Source organism: Procambarus clarkii, chromosome 45 (genome assembly GCF_040958095.1).
Source record: "Procambarus clarkii isolate CNS0578487 chromosome 45, FALCON_Pclarkii_2.0, whole genome shotgun sequence".
NCBI lineage: Eukaryota > Metazoa > Arthropoda > Malacostraca > Decapoda > Cambaridae > Procambarus > Procambarus clarkii.
This window is the reverse complement of record NC_091194.1, coordinates 36,036,743-36,060,007: the sequence shown is the minus strand read 5'-3', so window position 1 is coordinate 36,060,007 and position 23,265 is coordinate 36,036,743.

Sequence of the window (23,265 nt, the reverse complement as noted above, 5' to 3'; positions counted from 1 at the left end):
CACTCCTGTTATGCAACAAAACACTCCTGTTATGCAACAAAACACCCCTGTTATGCAACAAAACACTCCTGTTATGCAACAAAACACTCCTGTTATGCAACAAAACACCCCTGTTATGCAACAAAACACTCCTGTTATGCAACAAAACACCCCTGTTATGCAACAAAACACTCCTGTTATGCAACAAAACACTCCTGTTATGCAACAAAACACTCCTGTTATGCAACAAAACACTCCTGTTATGCAAAAATACCCATTTAAGACTCGTCTTGGTGAAAACTAGATCTAATCAACAATTTTAAATATCATTTCCGTTTTCAGCGACACAGAGTTAGTTATATTTGACTTCATTTGTTTCAGAAGCATTTTGTCTGTACACCTGTACACTCATGATGTTTATACAGTTAGTAAATCTTTGCTTAAATTTAAGTTAACAAAATAATATTATTGTTAATAATTAATGCTAGAATGTATTAAACACAATGAATATAAAGAAACTGTCGCAATGAGAAAAAAAAACACAAAAATATAAATAATAATTTTTAATGTTGTAGCACAGTTCTTGACAATTTCTTCGAACCAAGAGCCAGGAGGCGCTTTATGGGACACTGCCTCAGGCTATCTCTGTATTTACGGCGATGTGAGCTACGAGGTGCTCTGGGAGGCTAACATTGTTCAAGAGGACCAAATGTAACCAGCATTTCTGCCGTGATCACCTGGTCAGGGGATGAGTCAAAGAGATAAGTTAACAAACGTGCATGTTTTCTTAGACCGAAGATGTCAAGGTTCTCTGGTTGTGGTGTCAGGTGGCGGTGGATGAACTACTGTAGTTCGCACTGTAGTTCATTGGGCTGCTCAGTGATATATAATACCGGATATCTCTCGTGTTACACTTAATGCTTTAAATGATTATACCTCTTCTGACCTCCTCTATTATACAAGTCTTCCAGATTTTTGTTCGTGCTGATCCTACCATCCTAATTGGTGAGTTATATGCCAGACACAAAACATTAGATTAATTCACAAACACCAACGGTGCTTGATTGTGATGGCAATGACTTGATAAGAGTGATTACACTTCTTAGTGCACGTTATGGTGTAAAATTATCAGTCTGAATGAGCCAGATCATATATATGAAGGAGTACACAACAGACATATTGACTTGAATCACTCATCCACAACTCATTACTCTGATACTGTGCATATCTGACCATTCAGCAATAACAGCATACATACATGTGGCTAATGTTGTTGTTCCTAGTACTGATTAGACGAAGGTTAACAATGAGAAAAGAATATTTAGATAACTTACACACTTCAGACTTGAAAACTGATGTAAAAATTACGTGCTTGAAATTTACAACTTTTTAAGATCCATCATATAAATAGAACTGACGAGACTATCAACATCAGCGAGTTTAACCAAAAGAAAAGAACTACCAGTCGGTACGTTAGGAGTCACCACTGGCGTCCTCCTAATCTGGAAGATCTTTAATAAATGACGACAATCAAATAGAGGCCATGAGAGTCTTTGAATACAAAGATTGGAACTTCCGCAGGTTAGGTTGTTGAAATAAGAGAAGGAAGGAAGGAAGGAATTGTCAGGGGGACCGCCTAGCTATTACGACTATATAGCACAGGGAAAGGGTCAGGATAAGGATTTGGGATGAGATTGGGAAAAGGATTAGTACTCAACCACTTGGACGGTCGGGGATTGAATGATTTAACTTTCACAAAATAGTTGGAAGGGTTTTGTAACTATGTGAACAATTGTACATTCTTAGACCTAATGGCAAATAAGTAGATTTGGATACTGTTCACTTTATAGTCCGGAAAAAAACAAAGCTAGAAACAAAACTTAAATATCCCTAGGGCTTGTATAGCACATATTTGTACTATATTAAGCCTCATATAGCGTGTATTAGGCCAAAGATGCTTAGTTTACGTTAGGTTTTCTTTGCAACATAGGTAAAAAACTTATCCATTACGTCCAAATTCAATATTACCAGTTTTTCTTTCTAATTGCTAATAATATATATATATATATATATATATATATATATATATATATATATATATATATATATATATATATATATATATATATATATATATATAATGTGAGGGTACCACCTCTGGTGCCAATGTGGGGACCCATAGCCTCGGAGAAGAAAATAAAAAGTATTCAGAGGAGACCTTGTGGTTTCTCACTGAACACTAATATTATCTTCTCCTACCACCCCCATTCTTTTGTATGTACACATATATATTTACTTTATTTGAACTTTGTTACAAAAAAGGAGTTACATATGGGTTACAAAGATGGTTATCATAGGTTGTCGAGTTCCTCCAGCTCCTCAGATGGCAGGCAGGAACCCTGGATGCAGTGCGCATTTCCCCTCTGTATCGCCACACTGAGGCGCTGGAAAAGAAAGCTTGCAGCTCTTGGGTCCCTTGTTGTTTCAATGAGCCTAGAACCCAGTTCCTTCAAGAAACTGGTAGCCCTTTTACCCCAGGCGCCGAGTGTCTCAGAAGCAATGGGGACAAAATTGTAGTGGTGATCCAGTTCACTATACTTACGGGATTTGGCTGCTTCCCTGTGGGTGGCAGCGCCACCTGGTTGTGCAACACTGAGGTTAATGTAGGTGTTAGCCAGGGTTGATATGCACGTGTAGTCCCATACCAACTGCTTGCCATTCTTCCAGGGGTTCACTGTGATACCATCTGGGCGACCAATAAGAGCATCAGAGTTACGGGGCGTTAGGTAACGGGGCTCTCTTTCAGCTGGGCATCCAGCTGTGGTGAGGCTCCTCTTGATGATGTCGTTAACTTCATTGTGCCTCGAGTGCCATCCCCCTGTGCTTTGGCAGAGTAGACCATGGTGGCCGTACCTGTCAGCCACCACCTCGCCGCAAATACACCTATATCTGGTGTGGATTGTGGCAGCAAGGCGGAGGGCCACAGCAATTCGGAGGGCGTGTGGTGTGAGACGCGTGCCAGGTGCCGACATTGGGGTTGCTAACAGGAAATCCCCTGCATGTGGTGCTGCTACTGCTGTGAGGCGAGCAATGTCGTGTTGTGTTGTTGCAGCACCCAGGCACTCTGCAGCAACTTGGTCTACAATGGGGCCATCCCAGCTGGATTGCTTGTGGGCTTTTGGGGATGGTGGTTGAGGTGATTGGCCTGCACGAAAGGCCCACTCTGTGGCACAGCGTGTAAAATTGGGATCATGTACACCTGCCAGCTGATGTAAGTGGGCAGGTAGAATTTCCTTCACAAGGTCGTCGGATGCTGATAAGGAGGACAGGAAGGCTGGAACAGCGATTTGCGTTGCTGTTCGAACTCCGAGGCCCCCAAGTCTTACGGGAAGAGAGGCTTGTTTCCACTGTAGGTCATCGAGAGAGAGGTTAAGGGCTTTTTCTAGCATTGATTTCAGTAACCGGTCATACTCACTTAGTTTTTGGCTACTGTAAGATGATGAACACCTCAGAAAGTAGGTTAACCTGGGGAGGGACAGACATCTGGTGATGAGGTAGAGTGCATCATGAGCATCAATATCCTCAATCCTCCCATCCATCCTCTTAAGGTCGGCGATTTTCTTATCAAGGACCTCATCGATGGCTTTCAACCCCAGGGGAGCTCCTAGGAGTGTGCTGTCTTCAGGTTTAGTTTTATGGATATTTGGCAGAAGACCCTCTATTCTCTCTACGATGCCCTGGTTGGAACATATTATTTCACATTTAGAAGGGTTCATATATATATATATATATATATATATATATATATATATATATATATATATATATATATATATATATATATATTGCCGAGAAGTGCGTTCTGGCTACTAGGTACGACATAGTAGCCAGAACGCACTTCTCGGCCTACTATGCAAGGCCCGATTTGCCTAACAAGACAAGTTTTCCCGAATTTAAATATTAAAAAAAAAATATGAAGTGATAAAGCTACCCATTTCATTATGTGTGACTTCATATTTTTTAATTTGAATTCAAACTAATGTAGATATGTGACCGTACCTTACCAACCCTACCTAACCTAACCTATCTTAACCTAACCTAAAGTAACATAATTAGGTCAACAATTTATGTTCCTAATATAATATAATAATATTTAAAATAAACCAATTGGAAACAACTTATTGAAAATATAGAAAATCACTCGGCCTATTAGGCAAATCGGGTCTTGCATAGTAAGCCGAGAAGTAGGTGTGTGTGTGTGTGTGTATTCACCTAGTTGTATTCACCTAGTTGTGTTTGCGGGGGTTGAGCTTTGCTCTTTCGGTCCGCCTCTCAACTGGCAATCAACTGTTTACTAACTACTTTTTTTTCCACACCACACATACACACACCCCAGGAAGCAGCCCGTGATAGCTGATTAACTCCCAGGTACGTATTTACTGCTAGGTAACAAGGGCATTCAGGGTGAAAGAAACTTTGCCCATTTGTTTCTGCCTGGTGCGGGTGTAACGGGAGCCAAACCTTTAACCTCACTACTGATTAAAAGTTGGCCGTTATTGAAGAAAAGTTGAAGAAAATGTGTGCAGAAACCAGAGTTCTGCTGAGTAACCTACAGTACAATCTCTCGAGACCCAAACGTTTGACCATTTGGATATCACGAACTCAGAGACACTGTCTCCTCTAGATTAAACCGCAACTCTGAATATTCGCTGCCACCATCTGCTAACCCTGAGTGAAGCTCTCAGTTGATGGAAGGCAGGATACTATCAATTAAGCGTCCCCTGAAATTCTATCCCCCAATGAAATGAAAAGGAGGGATAAGCTTTTCGTTAATGTATAAATTACGAGAAAAGGAATAAAAAAATTGAATTTAGGAAATGCTTGTTGATTTGCATGCGGAGACTAGGTATAGACATTTGAATTGCATTCAAGAATAATGTGAAAAAAAACGAAAGGAAAATACTACTAAACCAAATAAATTCTATAATTATTTATTAAATCAAAATTTAGGCATCAAACAATATTTAACAAATTCCCTGACTATAACCCTAGTGAATGGAGGCATTGAAAAATCTTTAATCAATAAAAGTGGATTCCTATGGTTTACCAAGTTCAAGACAAACAGATACCTTAATACCACTGCCGGGCCTGATGTTCGCCGGCTTTTGAAGAGGTCTTGTCTCCACTTGATGTTCAGACTACACTGACTGTTTTTCCTCCTCTCTCAAGCCGAGAGAGCTGCCCTAGTATTCCTCCGCCTAGTTATCAATTATAAAGCAGGGTGAATTGAACAGACTAATCCTAATTACTGGCAAACCCCAGATGGTTGAATTATCATTTAACTTGTGGTAATTCCATTAGTCATCTTGGGAAAAGCTATATCAATTACAATATTCTCTAGTGGGCTTTAATTTGTACAATATGAATTAGTAAATATGGAAGATTGTGGTGACGGCGGACACTTAACCTCGACCCCGGGTAGGTCAGGTACGTCGCCCGGCCAAGTAGTACCCTCAAAGGTACATGACGTCACTGTCTTTGACGGTATACGACCCAGATCTCACCCTTTACATTCATATTTAACCAGGCTGATTATTACACATAATCTCCGTATTATTGAATACAATATTAAATGAAAGCCTGAAGTTCTGTAAATTACTGAAGTAACATGAGGGAGATGAGAGGAGGGTGCAGCCAGCCACATGGTGACCTGTCCTCTCGGTGGTGCCAACCGGGTCATCTGCTCTCAGATAAAGAAAGGGATTTGATTCTACACTCATAACTGACGTTAAATTAATCAACATGCTTGACAACGGGGAGTTATTAATTACAGTTTCTTTAATACCTGAATGACTCAAAGTTATACTTTAAAACCAAGGAGAGCGAGCGACCCTGTATATACACTCCTGTCCTAGTCCCCAGGGGAGGACCTTCCCACTTCCCAGGTGAGGTAGTCTACCCTCTCACTCCACTTTCAAGACCCCATGGACCAAATAATGAATCTAAAATACATAATTTCTGAAAAACAAACCTAGTTTGTTACACGGGAATCGAACCCGCGCCACAGAATTACGAGTCCTGCGCGCTATCCACCAGGCTACCAGGCCCTATGTGTGTGTGTGTGTGTGTGTACTCACCTATTTGTACTCACCTATTTGTGCTTGAAGGATCGAGCATTAGCTCTTTGATTTCCAGTTGCTGTAAGGCTTCTGTGCTGGCTAGGGTTCTAATCTCCTGGTGGGAAAGGTTGTATATATATAATATATATAATTATATATATAAGTATTACTACACTTATTTACAAAGTGCCGTTTTCACTTAGGAGACAATACATCGGCAGTGGTCATCAATCCCGGTGAATCCACTTTCCAGGTACACGTCGTCCACACCTAATGGCAAACACCGGCGAGTTCACCTTCTTCAACATGGGCCAGTCCACACACACCGTATCTTCACAATGTGCCAATACCCACACCTCTGCTCCCCAGATACACACTGGCCAGAGGGATTCAGCAACACGTTGACAGGGGTCTCAAACAATCACATACAGGTGTAACTATACCCCGACAGAAGTCGCTAGCAGCTCGCTAGCAGCACTTCTCGAGATGCACCACTGTCATGTAACTTTTACTGGCCAATACAGGGTATGTTGGCAAATCCAACACTGCAATAAACAGCAGCCAACACTGCTAAAACTGACGGCGGCCACTTTGTCCTCTCACAGGACCAAGTCAAGAGTCTTGGACTGCCTAAGGTGAACTGCTCTCTTCAGTGCAATCAACTGCTTACGTCACCTCTGTGAACATAAAACGTCATTAACTAAACGGACAGTATACTGGGTGATCGTAGGATAACACCCGCCCACTGGGGAATTGAAATTGTAACTTGTAGCCACACCTAGATGGTGTTAATATCAATATACCACCCACCAGAGGTCATCATCATCGACCTCACATTCTGACTAAGACAAGAAACTGGAGTCTTTCACTGATACCATGCCACCACCAACAGATGGAGTTGTCTGCGTAGCACCCAATGCCAGGGGGTTGGAGTGCAGACCCATAGATGGCGCTGAAATCGCCACTCCACATTCCAACGACGGTGTCGATACCATAACAGGTGTGCAGGTGGGTGGTAGTATCAGGTGGTGGGCATGTGGGTGGAGAGTATGCGCCACCGACAGCTAGACTTGTTTACAGGTGTGACTGATGGTTAGGTAACACGTGGTAGCTGTCTGCAGCTATACACTGATTTGATCGTGTAAAATACACAGAAGCGGATACTGTCTTGCAATGCCAGTCCTTGCAACGTCTTAAACGCCAATCCTTCCTCCTAACTGACCTTTAAGGCACTTAACCCTTACATCATCTGTAGTGGACTTTATAGTCTACATTTAATCTTGGCTGAACTCTTTCTGTATCAGAGCTATAGAGATTACTTTGATCACGATCAGAGTGGTATACTTTCTCAAAGTCCTGTTACTTTGCAATGTTCCTCGTGGTTTCTTTCAGCAGACACATCACTTTGACAAAACTTCATACAACAAGGGATTCCGGCCATTTGTGTGATAGTTACAACGAATTAGCACTCTGCAGTTAACTTCACTCTCCAATAATAATGTCGCTACTTACTGACGATGAGCAAGGACGCACATGTCTACTAGGACTGGTGTTCTGTGAAGGAATTACTTGGTGCTACAAGCATTGTCTATTCACCTCCAGTCATTGTCTCTGGGACTGGCCAATTAGTGATCAGATATTCTCCAGTCAAATATTTAGGCCTTGTGGTGGCAATAGGCTCATTTGAGATGGTGTGCGTAGTGATGGTGTTATAGCTATATATCACCGACCCTGAGGTGACTGAGGTTGACCTGACCTTCTGATCTTGTCGCCCTTTGGTCCCTCCCTCCAGCAGCCCTCCAAGATGGCTGACACACACACACACACACACACACACACACACACACACACACACACACACACACACACACAAACACACACACACACACACACACACACACACACACACACACACACACACACACACAAACACACAAACACACACACACACACACAAACACACAAACACACACACACACACAAACACACACACACACACACACACACACGCAAACACACACACACACACAAACACACACACACACACACACACACACACACACACACACACACACACACACACACACACACACACACACACACACACAAACACACACAAGGGGACACAGGTGGAAACTGAGTGCCCAAATGAGCCTCAGAGATATTAGAAAGAACGTTTTTAGTGTCAGAGTGGTTGACAAATGGAATGCATTAGGAAGTGATGTGGTGGAGGCTGACTTCATACACAGTTTATAGTGTAGATATGACAGAGCCCGATAGGCTCAGGAATCTGTACACCTGTTGATTGACGGTTGAGAGGCGGGACCAAAGAGCCAGAGCTCAACCCCCGCAAACACAACTAGGTGAGTACAACTAGGTGAGTACACCCCCCCCCCCCACACACACACACACACACACACACACACACACACACACACAAACAGACACACACACACACACACACACACACACACACACACACACACACACAAACACACACACACACACACACACACACACACACACACACACACACAAACACACACACACACATATACACATACTGTCCCCAGAGGCCCACATCAAAAGAATATCATCAGCGGCATATGCTAGACTGGCCAACATAAGAACTGCCTTCAGAAACTTGTGTAAGGAATCTTTCAGAACCCTATATACCACTTATGTAAGACCAATCCTGGAGTATGCAGCTCCAGCCTGGAGTCCATACCTAGTTAAACACAAGACAAAGTTAGAGAAGATTCAGCGGTATGCCACCAGGCTCGTCCCGGAACTGAGAGGATTGAGCTACGAGGAAAGGCTAAAGGAGCTGAACCTCACATCCCTGGAAAACAGAAGAGTAAGGGGAGACATGATAACCACCTACAAAATTCTCAGGGGAATTGACAGGGTGGACAAAGACAAACTCTTCAGCACGGGTGGGACACGAACAAGGGGACACAGGTGGAAACTTAGTACCCAGATGAGCCACAGAGACGTTAGAAAGAATTTTTTCAGTGTCAGAGTAGTTAATAAATGGAATGCATTAGGAAGTGATGTGGTGGAGGCTGACTCCATACACAGTTTCAAATGTAGGTATGATAGAGCCCAGTAGGCTCAGGAATCTGTACACCAGTTGATTGACAGTTGAGAGGCGGGACCAAAGAGCCAAAGCTCAACCCCCGCAAGCACAATTAGGTGAGTACACACACACACACACACACAGAAGAAATTAGAGGAAAAACAGTGCATGATATGATGAACCAAGTCATATGGAAATGGAAGGAGGCTGAAGAGAGATTTATCCCAACAGTAAAGGAAAAAGCAGGAGGGAATATAATAACCCATGGTTTAATAGACAGTGTCAGGAAGCAAAAGTGAGAAGCAGGCGTAAGTGGAGGAAGTACAGAAGACAAAGGACAGAGGACAACTGGATTAGATGTAACAGAGCTAGGAACGATTACATTAACATATGACGAGTGTCGGAAAGAAATTATGAGAATGATATTGCAATCAAAGCGAAAAAGCAACCTAAATTACTACATAGCCATATAAGAAGGAAGATGTCGGTAAATGACCAAGTGACAAGACTGAGGAAAACAGAAGGGGCATATACAGAAAGCGACAAGGAAATATGCGAGGTACTGAATGCAAGTTTCCATGGAGTGTTCACAACCGAGCCTGAGTGGCTCCCATTGTTAGAAGAGAATTCCCTAGATGAAAGACTATCAGATATAGAGGTGACAGCAGAGGAGGTAATGAAAAAGTTGACAACACTGGATGCTATTAAAGCGGTTGGACCAGACAAAGTATCACCGTGGATACTAAAAGAGGCAGTGCAGGCTCTCAGCGTGCCTCTGGCAATGATCTTTAATGAGTCACTTATGTCAGGAGAACTGCCCAGTTGCTGGAAGGAGGCAAATGTACCAATTTTCAAGAAAAGTGATAGGGAGACCTAACTACCTACAGACCCGTATCACTGACAAGCATCCCCTGCAAAATACTTGAAAGAATAATTAGGCTAAGACTTGTTGAGCACCTGGAGAGCATTGGGTTTGTAAACAAGTACCAACATGGGTTCTGGACAGGGAAATCATTCCTAACAAACCTTTTAGAATTCTATGACAAAGTAACAAGGATAAGGCAGGACAGAGAAGGCTGGGCAGACTGCATATTTCTTGACTGCCAAAAGGCCTTTGATACAGTACCGCACATGAGACTGAACTTGAGAGACAGGCAGGAGTAAGCAGAAAGGCCCTAGCATGCGTGAGGAACTGCCTAACAGGAAGGAGCCAGAGGGTAATGGTAAGGGGCGAGAAGTTGGACTGGCGAACAATAACGAGTGGAGTACCTCAAGGATCGGTGCTGGGCCCAATCCTCTTTCTAATTTACGTAAATGATATGTTTACAGGAGTGGAATCATACATGTCAATGTTTGCGGATGACGCAAAATTAATGAGAAGAGTTGTGACACATGAGGATTGTAGGATCCTCCAGGAGGACTTAAACAGGTTGCAGAGATGGTCAGGGAAATGGCTACTGGAGTTCAACACCAGTAAATGTAAAGTTATGGAAATGGGATCAGGTGATAGACGACCAAAGGGACAGTACACAATGAAGGGGAACTGCCTACCTGTAACGATTCGAGAAAGAGACCTAGGAGTGGATGTGACACCTAATCTAACTCCTGAGGCACATATAAATAGGATAACGACAGCAGCGTATTCTACACTGGCGAAAATTAGAACTTCATTCAGAAACCTAAGTGAGGAGGCTTTTAGGACGCTTTACACTGCCTACGTGAGACCAGTCTTAGAGTATGCCATGCCATCATGGAGCCCCTACTTGAAGAAACACATAAGGAAACTGGAGAAGGTTCAGAGGTCTGCGACGAGGCTTGTCCCAGAGTTACGAGGGATGGGATATGAAGAACGTCTGAGGGAACTGAACCTTACGACACTAGAGAAAAGAAGGAAGAGAGGAGATATGATAGGAACATATAAAATATTCAGGGGAATTGACAAAGTGGAAATAGATGAAATGTTCACACGTAATAGTCACAGAACGAGGGGACATGGGTGGAAACTGGAAACTCAGATGAGTCACAGAGATGTTAGGAACTTTTCTTTTAGCGTGATAGTAGTGGAAAAATGGAATGCACTTGGGGAACAGGTTGTGGAAGCAAACTCTATTCATACTTTTAAAATTAGGTATGATAGGGAAATGGGACAGGAGTCATTGCTGTAAACCACTGATGGCTGGATAGGCTTCTGTGCTGGCTAGGGTTCTAATCTCCTGGTGGGAAAGTGTTCTAAGGTTGTATAACTTCTCTTGCGTGTTTAGGCAAGTTGTGCATTAAGCATAGACACAGAGTTCTCCCATATTAACAGGAATTTGATGAAAGAACGTGAGTAGCCCCTCACTATGCTCTAGTTGCCCTTGGGAGGCGGTGATCTTTGGGGGATTTAAATACTCAGAAATTACCATCTCTTTTAAGGGTCTGAGCTGAGGTGCAGTGGGTTAAAGGCGTTCCAGTTATGCCAGTTGCTGTAAGGCTTCTGTGCTGGCTAGGGTTCTAATCTCCTGGTGGGAAAGTGTTCTAAGGTTGTATAACTTCTCTTGCATGTTTAGGCAAGTTGTGCATTAGTATATTTTGGTAGCAGTCTTTCCTGTAGACATATATTATTAAATATGACCGAAAAAGTAAGATTAATAATTCTAACACAAATTTTCTCAATCTTTTGTACATTTCGTTTCACTGTTGGAGGTAAATCAAAAATCAATTCTCCAAAATTCATTTTTATTTCTAGTCTGACGCGACACGAGCGCGTTTCGTAAAACTTATTACATTTTCAAAGACTTTAGTTCACAAATACACAACTGAATAGAACTTACGCATCTCCGATTTTATATCTACATTTGAGTGAGGTGGAAGGGGTGATGTGGCATTAACACAAGACAGAACAAGATGTGGTATTAATAGGGTATTAATTTCATCAACACAAGACAGAACAAGAGTATTAATAGGGTATTAATTTCATCAACACAAGACAGAACACGAAACAATGGATATTGAATAGAAGTGTTTGTAGAAAGCCTATTGGTCCATATTTCTTGATGCTTCTATATTGGAGCGGAGTCTTGAGGTGGGTAGAATATAGTTGTGCAATAATTGGCTGTTGATTGCTGGTGTTGACTTCTTGATGTGTAGTGCCTCGCAAACGTCAAGCCGCCTGCTATCGCTGTATCTATCGATGATTTATGTGTTGTTTACTAGGATTTCTCTGGCGATGGTTTGGTTGTGGGAAGAGATTATATGTTCCTTAATGGAGCCCTGTTGCTTATGCATCGTTAAACGCCTAGAAAGAGATGTTGTTGTCTTGCCTATATACTGGGTTTTTTGGAGCTTACAGTCCCCAAGAGGGCATTTGAAGGCATAGACGACGTTAGTCTCTTTTAAAGCGTTCTGTTTTGTGTCTGGAGAGTTTCTCATGAGTAGGCTGGCCGTTTTTCTGGTTTTATAGTAAATCGTCAGTTGTATCCTCTGATTTTTGTCTGTAGGGATAACGTTTCTATTAACAATATCTTTCAGGACCCTTTCCTCCGTTTTATGAGCTGTGGAAAAGAAGTTCCTGTAAAATAGTCTAATAGGGGGTATAGGTGTTGTGTTAGTTGTCTCTTCAGAGGTTGCATGGCTTTTCACTTTCCTTCTTATGATGTCTTCGACGAAACCATTGGGGAAGCCGTTATTGACTAGGACCTGCCTTACCCTACAGAGTTCTTCGTCGACTTGCTTCCATTCTGAGCTATGGCTGGCTATACCATAACTGGTATAGCCAGCCCTCCAGGCTGAAAACCATCATGAAGACCCCAATCCATTGCCAGATCTTTAGTATTAGTCACTGATACAGATAATGGCTCCAAAGAGCCTCCACTTACGGGCTCACCATAGCCCGTGCTACTGGAACTTATTGTTCTGAGTAGCGAATCTTAAACAACAGCAGCAACATTGTAGCATTTACAATTCTTCAAGCCATTCCAGTAGACTGCATAGTTATTTCACGCTCCCTTTCCTCATTAATAATAAAATTGTAACATTCTTTTTCTCCGAAGCTAGACATCTATATATTTGCAAACTTAATAAAGGGGATTACTTCAAAGTGATGCGGGTCTCCTCTTACACCGGGCGGCAAGAACCTGATAATGTTGAGTCCCTTGTTAAGCTTGCAGTAAATAATGACAAGGCTGAAGGCAGTCTTTGGCTGTCAAAAACATCTAAAAAAAACCGTCATTAGCTATTAGACGAGAACTCTTAAGAGAATTTGAAGAAAGCAGGAGGACTGCATAAAGGAACTAGCACGTCCTTGACTATAGCAATGTGTCAAACCAGACACGTGTACATAACAAGTAACAGCATCAGTAGAATGACTGACCTTGTCACAGCTCGACAACGACTTCGCTACAAGTATTTCTGGCAGACTGACACCCAAGATGACCTCACCGACATAAAGTTTAAAGGGTGTGAACTTAGAGAAGGACACACGCTAGAACATTATATTTTAAATTGTGTCATAATTTTGCAAATTAGAGATCATTCTTAACTCACGTCGCATGAAACGTCAACTCTATTATTGTATTTGATAAAACATCTGAAATTCTTGAGCACTGTTCCCACATGCTGAGTTAAGGAGAAAAAGGACATATGAATGATTAAAACATAACCTGACTATTACTGAAGTCCTACTACAGGGAAAGTGGACAGTTCCACTTTCTGGAAACTTTCCTATTTAAAACTACTCATAGCCCAGTTGATAGAGCTACGACCGCTCACGCATGTGGTCCTGGGTTTAAGACTCGTATACTGCAGGTGAAGGGAACTTAACCTGTGTAGCCTGCAGAATGAAAATTATAAACAGCAACTCTTCTAAGATGAAAAATATTTTATGTATTAGCATTAGATGTTCCTGCAATGTATAATATTATGCTATACATGCATAGATGTTGCAGTGTAAGAAGCCAGTTAGTTGGTTGGTGTTACTGTTATAAGATGTGGAGAGTAGCTCAAGTTTAAAGTCAAATTACCCGCTGAAGTCAGATTAAGTTTGTTTGTGATCTCTGTAATCCTATTTACGGTCCTGTGTAAAAGATAGTTAAGCACTCACAGGATGGGTAAGCGCTCACAGAATGGGTAAGTGCTCACAGACAATGGGTAAGTGCTCACACAGAAAGGGTAAGTGCTCACAGGATGGGTAAGAACTCCCAGGATGGGTAAGCGGTCACAGGATGGGTAACTGGAGCACAATAACCTGCATGGTTCCCACACCAACAGTCAGATCACTGAGCCAAATAACACTCGCAAAACATAATACATTCACTTGAACTCATCCATATATATTTGAGTTTTATTGTTGTTATTATTATTATTATTATTAATAAAAATAATAATAATATTATTATTATTATTATTATCATCCACACCCAAAAATCACAAAGGCATGAAATACCTGAAGCAGAAACCACAGGAGCAAACCGAGGATTCGCACCAACGTTCTGGATCCCCCAAGCCACGCGACTTAACCCAGTCGACCATGCTACGCTGTAAGTAATTAAACCTGGGCTCGTAAAGGGGCGCGTCTGAGGGGACCCAGAACACTGGTTCTTATCCCAAGATTACTCCATTGACTTTAGCATTATTATTATTATTATTATTATTATTATTATTATTATTATTATTATTATTACTACTACTTCTTCCTGTTTATGAACCACCGTCACTATCTCTGTGGTTCACCATTTGTCATGACCGAACATGTGACTGTTGACGGGAGATATTTGTATTGTGTGATAATGAAATATAATGAAACTAATTTCCCGATACAATCACTTTAGTGGTGTTTACTATTGACTTTCATTATGTTTATATCTCTTTATTTATTGTTCTTTAATTATGCATACATATAAATAAATAAATAAGTAAATATATCAACATATCAACACATTTTCAAGGAATGAATGTATTTCTCTTTTTTTCTAATGTATATGTGTGAATATGTCTATCTTCATATGTCTAGATATGTATACATATATTAGTAGATATTTATATATATATATCTACTTAGATATGTCTAACTATATAACTATATGTATATCAACATAGATATCTTTCTACATGTACATTTATATATATAAATATATATATATATATATATATATATATATATATATATATATATATATATATATATTTATAAATATATACATATATATATATATATATATATATATACATATATATATATATATATATATATATATATATATATATATATATATATATATATATATATATATATATATATTGAATATGACCGAAAAAGTCTTAATCTTACTTTTTCGGTCATATTCAATAATATATGTCTACAGGAAAGACTCCTACCAAAATATACTAATATATATATATATATATATATATATATATATATATATATATATATATATATATATATATATATATATATATATATATACAACTTTAGAACACTTTCCCACCAGGAGACTCGAACCCTAGCCAGCACAGAAGCCTTCCAGCAACTGGCATAACAGGTACGCCTTAACCCGCTCCACCACCCGCTCAGACCCTTAAAAGAGATGGTAATTTCGGAGTATTTAAATACCCCAAAGATCAACACCTCCCAAGAGCACCAGAGCAAGTGAGGGGTCATTTATACGTTAATTTCATCAAGTCCCTGTTAATATGGGAAGACACAGTGTCTCTGCTTAAGGCACAACTCTCCTAAACACGAGAGTTAAGTATACAACTTTAGAACACTTTCCCACCAGGAGACTCGAACCCTAGCCAGCACAGAAGCCTTCCAGCAACTGGCATAACAGGTACGCCTTAACCCGCTCCACCACCCGCTCAGACCCTTAAAAGAGATGGTAATTTCGGAGTATTTAAATACCCCAAAGATCAACACCTCCCAAGAGCACCAGAGCAAGTGAGGGGTCATTTATACGTTAATTTCATCAAGTCCCTGTTAATATGGGAAGACACAGTGTCTCTGCTTAAGGCACAACTCTCCTAAACACGAGAGTTAAGTATACAACTTTAGAATTATATATATGTATATATAATATATATTATATATATGTATATATAATACATATATATATATATATGTGTGTGTGTGTGTGTGTGTGTATCACGAAAATAAACACGTGATTAAAAATGTGACAGTGCCTGACCACGGAGTAAAAATAAAAAAACAGGAATTTCCTTAAGTAATTTCGTATATTAACACATCTTCAGAAGGAGTCTTAAGGAAATTCCTGTTTCATTTTTCCTCCGTGGTCTGACACTGGCATATATATATATATATATTGTGACGATAATCTCCTTCAAGAGATTGAGCCTGCTCTTCCCTCCAAAAATACGTCGATACATCTATATAAAACTACTATGGAAGAAATGTCCAACAACGACAACAACATCTCCAAGGTTTGCCAGAGAGCAAAACGTATGCAGCCAGGAACACCTGCCTCACCTCAAACCGCCAAACTACCTGTCTTGTTGCCTGCTCCTCGCTGATTGGCCGCCGGTCTGGCTGCAACTGCATTCCACCCACTATACTACTTGATGTCTGGGGCCGCCACGACCTCAGTCCTCAGAATATTCAGTGCTTTCATACGGTTAACACTTCTCCCTGGTAGACTGAGCTTTGGCTTACATGTACTAAGAGAGGTGATAGCTTAAAGCCAATATTCCTGCACCTCTCATTTTATTGTATATTGCACAGCTTGTTATTGCTCACTTGTCTTAACGTAACTTTTCATTTTTTCATTTAATTATTCTTATTATTTTGATTGATTGATTTTATTATACGAATTTGTATGTCCATTTTATTCATGTTTTGTTTATTTAACGTAATTAAAATTTCATTGTTAAAATTTACTTGTGTTTTGTGTGTCTTCTCCTTACCTTACCACAGACGAAGTTCCAGATTTTCTATTTTTTTTTAATTCTATGTGACGAGGCCATACCCCTAGCTTTGAACAGCCGAACACCAACGCGTTACCGTCACATATTATATGGGGGCCTGTCCTAGGAGCTTCACTCAGGTACTGGTGCCAAGTGGTAATTTATGGTAAGCGTATTTAACTTTGTTAATGTAGCTTTTACTATTTTTCATATTCAATTTCATTTTTTATATGGTGCTGTGTATTGTGCATTACGAGAGTAACATATGGTGAAGGTGAGACAACTTTGGATTACGTGGAGACTGTAGGCCTCAGTCATACTCTTAATTGGTCATCTCTCCCTCGGTGTTATTACTCGTGTTTACCATCTTTGTCCCTTGGATATTTCTCATTTTTGACAGATCATCATATTGGTACCCTGGTACTGTGGTCTGCCCCGGGTCAAGAGTACCCAATCTTCTGCAATCTGACTGTAGGAGGACAAAGAGGGCCATAGTTCCTCTAGCTCGAACTTTAGTTGCTGAATTGGGACCTCAGCAGCAGTTCTCGTCACCAGTTGACACCTCGCACCCTTACACGTCAGTCAGAGATGATGATACATACAACGGTAGGGAATTAGCTTACTTTTTCAGAGCACAAAAGTTCGCTAATTCTGTAAGTATCATACTAAATTCAGTAGGAAAAACTTGCTTTATGTCCTATAGAGACTCGGCAAGGTATGCCTACATCCTTGGACTACCAATTTTACTTTTGAGGCAATTAACTGTTTCATTTGTTTTCGAAACTCTGTTTCATTTGTTAGTAGGATTTTCTTGCCCTTATCCTCTTACATGAGTACCGGGTACAAGATTTCCTGCGCCCTTGATTTAAATTAATCATTTAACATCTTTTACTTAACTTTAATTGTTAAAGATCCCACAGGATAGGTACCAGTTGCCACGTTGTCCTGTTTCTGACATTCACTATTGAATATTCGTGTTACATTTATTTGCTAATTTCACCATATTTCGTCTCCAAGTTTTCCGTGCAAATCCAGCAGGTGAAATAGGGACTTTAAGTCGTGCCAAGAGGACTGAATTACAAACTCTTGCACATGAGTATCAACTAGAAGTTCCCTACCAAGCCAACAAAAATGACCTACACAACCTGTTGCTGGATTACTATTTAGAGCAAGGTAAGATAGACTCTGAAACTCATGAAACTTACTATATTGCAGATAAAACTGATTTGGCAACGATGAAACTCAAACTAGAGCTGGCCAAGATTGAACGTGAGCAGCAAAGAGAAGCAGCTGCCATACGAAGGGAAGAACAAGAACGTGAGGCTGCCTTAAGAAGGGAAGAAATCGCCCTCAAGGAACGTGAGTTTGCAATGCTCCGTGAGCGGGAAAGAGTACAGCTTGAAACCAAACAACGCGAGTTGGAGATGCAACGCGAACATGACAAGCAACAAGCAACTCTGGCTCTAGAGTGTCGTCAACGCGAATACACCTTGGAAACTTCACACCTCGCTCAACGCCTGCAAGCTACTGCCAATCTTCCCGTCAGTTTTAATATAACACATGCAAGTAAGTTAATGCCATCCTTTGTAGAAGCAGAAGTTGATGTGTTCTTTACCACCTTTGAAACCCTTGCTAATCAACTCAGTTGGCCTGTCGACCAATGGGCCACACTTCTCAGAGTCCATCTTACAGGTAGAGCTGCAGTCACACTCAGTACTTTGGCGTCTGAGAATGACTACCACACTCTGAAACAAGCAGTGTTGGACGCCTACCTCCTCTCTACTGAAAGTTATAGAAGGAAATTCCGTGACCACCTGAAGGCAAGTACCACTACCTTCCTTGAGTTTGCTAACACAAAACGGAGATATTTCATGAAATGGCTGGAAGCAGCACATGTCTCTACTTTTACAGAACTCGTCAACCTGATGCTAGTTGAAGAATTCTTGAGACGTGTGCCGCCTCCTGTCCGTCTCTACTTAGCAGATAAAGAAGAAACCGACTACCTGAAGTGTGCTAAGTCGGCTGACACTTACAGCCTCATCCACCGGCTGACACCCGAACCATCCTCCAGTAAGAAGTCGTGGTACAGTTACGAGAAAGTGAGCCCCGATCAAGCTGGCTCGCAATTGTACTGCAAGTATTGTAGACTCTATGGACATACCATAGACAAGTGTGGTAAGTCTCAATACAAGGGAACCACTGACCCACAGAAACCCAAACCAACTCCTCCTAAGTCCGGTAAGCCTGTGATGAATGTTGGTGTTAATGTTAATGATCTTTCTCTTTTCAGTAACCACCTGTGTACTGGAACTGTCTCTGCCAACGGTTCAAATCCGGAGGGACGTTTCAAATTGAAGATCTTGAGGGACACAGCGGCTCTTCAATCGATCATCTTGAAGTCGGCTGTGCCCAACATCGTCTACACCGGAGAAACTGTCTTCATCACTGACCTCACTGCTACCACTCCATACCCTCTCTCCAGAGTCCACCTGGATTGTCCCTACGTGAACGGAGAAGTCCAAGTCGCCGTCAGGGAAAAGCCTTTTCCCATGCCTGGAGTGCAACTTCTCCTAGGCAACGACTTGGCAGAAGACCTGCAACCGACCAACCTGATCGTCATGGACAAACCCCAGGTGTGTAACTCTGTGCCAAGTAACCCTATTCTAGAGTATGTTCCAGTAGAGGTTCAAGAAAGTGATGAAGTTTCTCCTCCGGTTCTTGTGACCACCCGTGCACAAGCCGCACGTCCACAGCCAGCTGACTCTACTGCTACCGCTGTCCCTCAAGACCCTCAGAAACTACCCCCGCATCTGACCAAGTTGGAGTTCCGTAAGTTGCAGAGGGAAGATCTTACTTTAACACCATTGTTTTTCCAGGCTGAGACTCAACCCGACAGTATTCCTGGGTTCTTCCTAGAGAACGACTTGCTCTACCGCAGATATAGACCCAGTAAACTGAAGGAGGAGGACGATTGGGCCAACATCGAACAACTTGTGATTCCTACCAGCCTGCGGCCCACTATTCTACACCTGGCCCACGGAGCACTCTCCCACTACGGCTTCAACAAGACTTACCATGGAATTCGTCAAGACTACTACTGGCCAGGTATGGTAAATAACGTCAAACAGTACGTAAAACAGTGTCATACATGTCAGATGGCAGGCAAACCGAACATCTCCATTCCCAGAGCGCCACTGATTCCCATACAGGTGCCTGCGGAACCTTTCCACAGACTCATAATAGACTGTGTTGGTCCTTTACCTCGGACCAGTACAGGTAACGCCTACATCCTAACCATCCTGTGTCCTACCACCAGATTTCCCATAGCAGTTCCAGTGAAGAACATCACGGCTGCTACGGTTGTAAAACATCTATTGAAGATCTTCACTCAATACGGATTTCCCAGGGAGATTCAGAGCGACTGTGGTACCAACTTCACCAGTGATCTCTTCAAAAGGACACTGGAGGAGTTCAACATCAAACAGGTATTGTCCAGCCCCTATCATCCTGCTTCACAGGGTTCTCTTGAACGTAGTCATCAGACTATCAAAGCACTCTTGAAAAAGTTTTGTAGTGAAACCTCTAAGGATTGGGATAAGCAGATTGACCTTATAATGTGTATTTACAGAAGTCTTCCCAATGAGTCCCTAGGAGTATCTCCTTATGAGATGCTCTACGGCCGTAAGTGCCGTACTCCCCTTAAGGCTTTCAAAGACTCTCTCAGAGATGCCACCTTCAGTGAGCATCAGAATGTGCCCCAGTTTCTTCAAAACCTTCAACACATTCTAGAGAGAGTCCACCGTTTTGCCCATGATAATCTATTGAAAGCCCAGGAGAGGATGAAGACTCATTACGACCAGACCAGCAAAGTAAGAAAATTCAAGCCGGGAGACTTCGTCCTAGCATACTTCCCTATCCCAGGTTCACCTTTACAAAACAGGTTTTCAGGACCCTACCGCGTCAAAGAGTACAGAAATAACAACAACTACGTCATAGAGACTCCAGATAGGCGGCGGAAGACCCAGCTGTGCCACGTCAACCTCCTGAAGCAATATAATGGTACTCCTCCCACTGTCCTGATTAACTGTTCTACCTTCACAGAACCTTACATCCACAGTGAGACCTTCCCAGCTTCTCCTCCCGAAAGCACTGACAAGGAGTCAGCACTTTCTAATTCCGAAATCCTTAATGATCTTCCCAAATACTTTCAGGATAATAATCGTGCTCCTTTGCCCTATTCTAATTCCACTCTCACCACGTCAGATAAGCCCTTCATCCTCCATGTCGACGCCAGTGGTACCGACGTTGGTGGTGTCGCGATGCAGCAACGAGGCGAGGAGAATACACCTGTCAGCGACTACTGCTACAAGGAACTACGGAACAATTGGCAAGGAACTACTCTTCATCATCCTGAAGCTCCAGCACTTCACTCCACACCTGAAAAGTGCTCGGTCCACCATCAACACGGACCACACCACCCTACACCTCCTGCAGCACGCCCACTTCTCACCTCAACATCTTCTACTATGGGCTTGCTAACTGCAGAAATTCAACCTGGAGACACGCTATACCAAGATTCCGACAACATCTTAGCCAATGATCTCTCCAGAGTTTATGAAGTAGAAGCGACTCCATCTATTACTCCACCACATAACGACGTACTTCTTCCAGAACCGCAGGCTTTGGGGGAGAGTTGTGACGATAATCTCCTTCAAGAGATTGAGCCTGCTCTTCCCTCCAAAAATACGTCGATACATCTATATAAAACTACTATGGAAGAAATGTCCAACAACGACAACAACATCTCCAAGGTTTGCCAGAGAGCAAAACGTATGCAGCCAGGAACACCTGCCTCACCTCAAACCGCCAAACTACCTGTCTTGTTGCCGGCTCCTCGCTGATTGGCCGCCGGTCTGGCTGCAACTGCACTCCACCCACTATACTACTAGATGTCTGGGGCCGCCACGACCTCAGTCCTCAGAATATTCAGTGCTTTCATACGGTTAACACTTCTCCCTGGTAGACTGAGCTTTGGCTTACGTGTACTAAGAGAGATGATAGCTTAAAGCCAATATTCCTGCACCTCTCATTTTATTGTATATTGCACAGCTTGTTATTGCTCACTTGTCTTAACGTAACTTTTCATTTTTTCATTTAATTATTCTTATTATTTTGATTGATTGATTTTATTATACGAATTTGTATGTCCATTTTATTCATGTTTTGTTTATTTAACGTAATTAAAATTTCATTGTTAAAATTTACTTGTGTTTTGTGTGTCTTCTCCTTACCTTACCACAGACGAAGTTCCAGATTTTCTATTTTTTTTTAATTCTATGTGACGAGGCCATTCCCCTAGCTTTGAACAGCCGAACACCAACGCGTTACCGTCACAATATATATATATATATATATATATATATATATATATATATATATATATATATATATATATATATATATATATATATATATATATATATATAACTGAAAACTCACACCCCAGAAGTGACTCGAACCCATACTCCCAGAAGCAACGCAACTGGTATGTACAGGGACGCCTTAATCCGCTTGACCATCACGACCGGACATAAGGAAGTGATAGCCGATGCTATTTGAACCACTTCCCCGCCGGCACTCGGAAGGTAATCTTGGGCACAGCATTTTATCAAATCACCTCATTCTTTGGGGCACACGTGAGGAACACAAATGCAAACAAGCCTGAATGGTCCCCAGGACTATATACAACTGAAAACTCACACCCCAGAAGTGACTCGAACCCATACTCCCTGGAGCAACGCAACTGGTATGTACAGGGACGCCTTAATCCGCTTGACCATCACGACCGAACATAAGAAAGTGATGGCCGAGGCTATTTGAACCACTTCCCCGCCGGCACTCGGATGGTAATCTTGGGCATAGCATTTTATCAAATCACCTCATTCTTTGGGGCACACGTGAGGAACACAAATGCAAAGAAGCCTGAATGGTCCCCAGGACTATATACAACTGAAAACTCACACCCCAGAAGTGACTCGAACCCATACTCCCAGGAGCAACGCAACTGGTATGTACAGGGACGCCTTAATCCGCTTGACCATCACGACCGGACATAAGGAAGTGATAGCCGAGGCTATTTGAACCACTTCCCCGCCGGCACTCGGATGGTAATCTTGGGCATAGCATTTTATC